We start from the raw sequence: 5,549 nt of genomic DNA on the forward strand, positions 1-5,549 counted from the left end.
AAGATCAATAAAGTATTCACACCCTTAAACTGAGATTAGGCTTTCTGCAACTACTCATACTGTATGCACACACACAGAAAAGGCACACCTTAGAACAGCATTAAAATATGTTGGCGGAGTCCACAGTCCTCCTCAGATCCAAACCACATTAATCAACAACATTTATTTTTAAATTGTGTTGTTATTTCAGTCTTCGCTGAAGTGATTTTAACACATTTGGCTGCCCTTAGAGCTGCTGATTTAAAGAAATAGTTTAAACCGTATTTATTTGCTTTCTTGCTGAGAGTTAGATGAATCTACAGCATGGGGCACAGTTAGCTTAGTTTAGCACAAAGATTGGAAACAGCTAACCTGGCTCTGTTCAAAGACAAAATAGCTGCATACCAGCACCTCTAAAGCGTTTTATGGGGGAGTTGTGTGCCAGACTATTTCTTGGCTGCGTGCAATCACTTTCTTTTTTCCCACTAAACAAATGAGGTATGTTAAAATAGGTAGTAGTTTAAAGAACCGGCACATATAGCGGTGCAGTTGCAGATTGCAACCCCTTCGCTTCAACCTCCCCTTTTAAACGCTGAAGGAGAAACTACAGTGGACGTAGAAACATGGTGGTTCAACATGCTGGCCTTTGTGGAAGAGGACCCGCAGTGTCTGTAGAAAAAAACGCCTCATTCTAAGGTCACCAAAACAGCGATTTATAATTTGAGGCGATTATACACTACACATTTGTGTACACACTGGAGACATAGGGAGGTGGATTTGGTTCACTTTTGACATAACAAGGCTAGCCTTTTCCCTGTTTTCAGTCTTTGTGCTAAGCTAAGCTAACTGGCTAAGCCCCACCCCTTAGCCAGTAGCTTCATATTTGACCCACAGATATAATAACATAATAAGAATAATATCAATCTCTTTAGGTAACTCTTGGAAAAAAAGTAAATAAGTAAATAACTATTCCTCCAAAAAGTGGTACCTTTGTTGACATGAAGGCCATAGTTTGCCATTGTTCTGTTACAGCTGAATCTTTACATACGGACTATATATGTAGTCAGAACCGCTCCAGACGGATTCTCTTGTGTCAACATCCAGGACTAACACCTCTTCTTGAGGTTGCTCGCTCAACAAGCTTCAAAGCTATCAGAGTAGAGTGGAAGTGCTAGACGCACACTAGCAAATTTCCTTCCTCCTCCAACTAAAAAACCCCAGTGTCTGTAACCCCTCTCACTGTCACCGCTCCTCCTTGGAGACACACACTTTTGTCATCATAAAAGTGTGACCTCCCGTTCCTCCATCTTGATCTCTGACTTTTCCCACTTTCACCTCCGGGATAGAGCAGAGGGAATGACGCTCCCATCCTGTCATTCTTCCAACTGTCCCCCTCCTTTCCTTTCCCTTTCCACTGCTCCCCCTTTTCTCCATCCCTCCCTTTCCCCCTTTTCATCCTCTCTCTGTAACTTATCTTCTGCTTTCCTGAATTCCTCCAGTGTTCCCGATGGTCTGGTACATGTTTCACACATTCCCAGTGTTGTGTCAAGGAATGTTGTCTTTCCCTCGCCTATTTTGTAATAACACAACTATTTATTTAAGGCTCCTTTTTTGTGGTTAGCCTTCCTATAGTCACATATATTAGAATGTACTACAAAAACAAGTCATGTCATGCACACAAGCTGTTTGGGAATTAGTTTAAAAAAAAAAGAGCCAGTGCATGGGCATCTTTAAGCTTGAAGAAATGGATGTATTTGCCCTCTGGAGGCTGAGAAATGTAAGTGCATGGCCTAATCCAGATAGTTCAGTGAGTGTTAGACTTCTGTTAATCAGAGCAACTCACGCCTTTATATTCTGCTAGAGGCGATTATGATTCACTGCCTTTTCTCTTTTTGTTATAGTCACAGTTACACTCAACTCCAGTTTGAAAGTTTGCTGAAGAAACCTCTTATAACCAAATCCTCAACTGTAAAAACCCTCTAGAAACAAGTAATGGGTGAAGTTCGGCATCAGCGTATTCCATCATCAACATGCCACTGCAAGTCGCATCACTGAATGATTGAGCTTTGTATCCTGGGAAACCTTCAGCAGGAGGTGTGGTGTTGCTGTAACCGTTGGCTGTTGGCAAACCACCTGGGTGGATGACTGAGTTTCTTTGAATGGCTGATGAACGAGTTTCTTTGAATGTGAAATGCAATCTCATGCAGCGGAGGATTATTTCAAGTCTTTGCATAAAAGTAATTTCTTTTTCTTTTCCTAAAGGCAATCTAACTAGTTTTCTTTTTACCCGAAGCACCACCTCACACTGCATTCTAACACACAAAAAGACAGAGAGAGTTTAATCTGGGCGGGAACAACTTCTCACACAGACACTAACTCACTTTAGTAGTTTTCCCTCTTTTTATTTAACCAGTGCATGTTCTACAGTCCTTCTCATTTCTAAGTGCATCCGTTGGCTTAAGAAGATGGTGACAGCCTCCTCTGTGTGGTTCCACACCACATGTTTGTTTTTAAATGCCTGCTTGATTAGGATACAAGAATGCAACAGAAAGAACTGGAGGCAGACTTCCCGGGGACTTTAATGATGGTTTCTCACACAGACGGAGACGTTATGATCATGTCGAGGAGGAAATACTCACACGGAAGTCTGCTCACAGGTTTTAGGGAGTGAACGAAGCCTTTTTATTGTGGCTATGTGAAATCTAATACAGTGCCTCAAGTGATGTCAGTTGGGGCTGAAGACTATACATTTGACAATGAAAGAAATCTGGGGGTGTGGCTTTAGAAAGACATGCTAAATTCATGCAGAACTCTTTAAACTGTAGTCATTCCTCTTCTCCATACTGCCCTCTGAGCAATACCTTTGTAGGACAAAGGATTTGTCCAGCAAGTTGCAGGTAGGTTTGTCGTTGAGAAACAAAATGACTGCTGAAACCTTACATTAGCCTCAGCTGAATTTTACAGTGCCTTTCTGCAGGAAACAAAGACTGTGGAATTATCTAGCACCATGGAGTTCTGCTAAGAGATCACAGCCAGAGGAGGAACTTAATAGAATAATTTGCATCCTGGAGGAAGAACTGAGACACGAGCTGCTGAACATTGTCATGGCTTTGTTGTTCAAAACTAAAACAGTCAAATTATTTTTTCTCTTCTTCAGAACTCAGAAATACTCATCCACCTGATTCCTCATACGTCATAGTCACTCCTGATTATGTGATATCTGCAAAGGACACAACAAACCGGTTCCCTGATCAGTGTTTAAATGGGACCCCTAATGCTTGTGATTACCATCAACAGTCTCACACAGGTGGTCATACCTATGATGATACGATGGATGCCCGGCAGTGTTTTATTTGTATAACCAGCTCAGACTGGATGTCTGGTTACACAGTGGGAAAGAAGGAAGCAATGGTACCCTTTTGTCGCTAAATCAAAGGCCCCCACAGAGGGGAAAATGGCATGCTGGGCCCGAAACAGATGGCGATGGATCTTTAAATGACCCTTTTTCACAGACCAGCGTGTGTTAGACACACGCTCACTTAAAGGTGGCCTTGTACGTTACTCGAAGAGTGGGTGTGTACTTGTAGTGTGTCATTTTTGTGATGCTATCAATTGTGAAGCTAATGGACCAATTTTCGAGGTGTTGAGCTTTACGCACCCTCAAAATATGAGGAATGTGTGTGTGTGCGTGCGTGTGTGTGTGTGGTCTTGTTTGTTTGTGTGAGTGTGTATGTTTTAATGTGTCCAACACCATCAATTTTCAAACCAATGGGCCAATTCTTCCCTGCCAAAGGAGTTGAGGCACAGTTTGTTGATTGTAAAATCAATGTGAGGGCTCTCCTGGCCAGTCATTCAGCCTAACGGTTCCCAAAGTGTGGATTCTTGAAAGACAGCCACATGCCTTCCAGCAAAATGGTTTAAATTTGTTGTTATTTCATTCATCACCTGTACTTCTCTCCACACCATGGATACAGGGAAATGTTTTATTCAGTGGTATGTACATTATCTACATTTGAATGCCTTCGAAAAACAAGCCTACACGTTCAAACATGCTGGCTAAAATGGGAAAGAACTTCCCAGGAAGGAGCTATGCTCTTCTAAGATAAGTGTCAGATTCCAAAGCCAAGTGCCTATCGGCTCAGTAGGTGTTGGGAATGTACATATGGGGATCCAGGAAGAAATGGAATATAATATTCATAGTGATGGTTTTTATTAGTGTATAATCCCCTGCAAATAAGAACTGTTGTGTTTTTGTTACCTTAGACTGAGCTGTTTTTTAACCGTCAAAGTTAACCTATCTATGTTTACACTTTTGTGGCAGAAAACTGATGCACTTCATGCCTGACTCCCCAAAGGTGATGTTACACCCTTGGACTTGAGCCAGCAGGGATACCACACTCTACTGCTGCCAGCAGTTTCATGTCAGAATGTAATCTAAAAAGACTAGCATTCATTTTCAAGCTTCCAAGATTTAACGCTGGTACAGTGTGTTCCTCCTCCATCAACCACCGGCAAATAGTACAACCACAGATGTCAGAAGTCTTCCTTTATTTCTGGAAAGAAGGTGGGATTCCCTATTTCTTGGCAGCCAGCCTAGCTGACTATTAAGTAATTTCCCTGTGTCACATGTTGTTCAAATTTCATGAACTACAGTTAGTAAAAGCAAAGTTCACTGTGGGGGGATCTTTCTGTCCATTAATGATAGGATTCACCACATTCCTTGACCTCAGATGAGAGCAGATACTCAGACATTCACAGAAATTTCCTTCCTACTCCTCCCTGGCCTCTGGCCTACTGGATTTGAGCCGAAACTAGCAGGCAAAGACAGGAAACTGACAGGATTACACCGGCTGGGTCTGCTGGGTACTGTGCAGACACACACGTGTATACAAACAGGGGTGTGCCCAGGGGATGAACTGCAGGGTATGGAGCATGGGAAAATAATTACTTATCCATGCTCTCCAATTACTCATTTGTGGTCGCGATTTAATAATTCATGCTCTCAAATTACTAATTTGTGCTCTCGATTTAATATTGATTTTGACGTGAGGCAGCTGACATCTGTCTCTCCCTCTCTTGCCACCCAGAAGCAACAAAGTCACTCCTAAAATGAAATATAGAGTAGCTGTGTCGGTTAACTGCTGCTTCCACACGCAAGACAACATCTGAACGTAAATCTTTTTTTCCCCCCACACACACAGGCACAGTTACTGAATGCAGTGTGTTAGTATCCAGTTGACACTCAGGCAGCACATGAGCGACAGAGGTTCAGTCTGATATCAGCGCAGAAAGGAGCAATGTAAAGAGAGAAATGGCTAATCTTATCTGCATTCTGTCTGAGGAGTAATGGGAACCCTGCTGATCAGCATGACCAATGGACCATTTTCCCAGCAGCCATTTTGACATGAAATAGTAGGGTAAACACAGGTGTTACCAATGATACTAATTAAGGTTCTGTTCCCTCCATTTGGTGCAACAGAGCGCTTTCCAAGTTCAGGCAACGATGGCAGCAATACGCAGCACCCTGACTCTGTTTGAGACCTGGAACTGAATCTTAATTAGTATCATCG

The sequence above is a fragment of the Morone saxatilis genome, unplaced genomic scaffold (genome assembly GCF_004916995.1).
Source record: "Morone saxatilis isolate NCDOM2014 unplaced genomic scaffold, NCSU_SB_2.0 Contig5, whole genome shotgun sequence".
Lineage (NCBI taxonomy): Eukaryota > Metazoa > Chordata > Actinopteri > Moronidae > Morone > Morone saxatilis.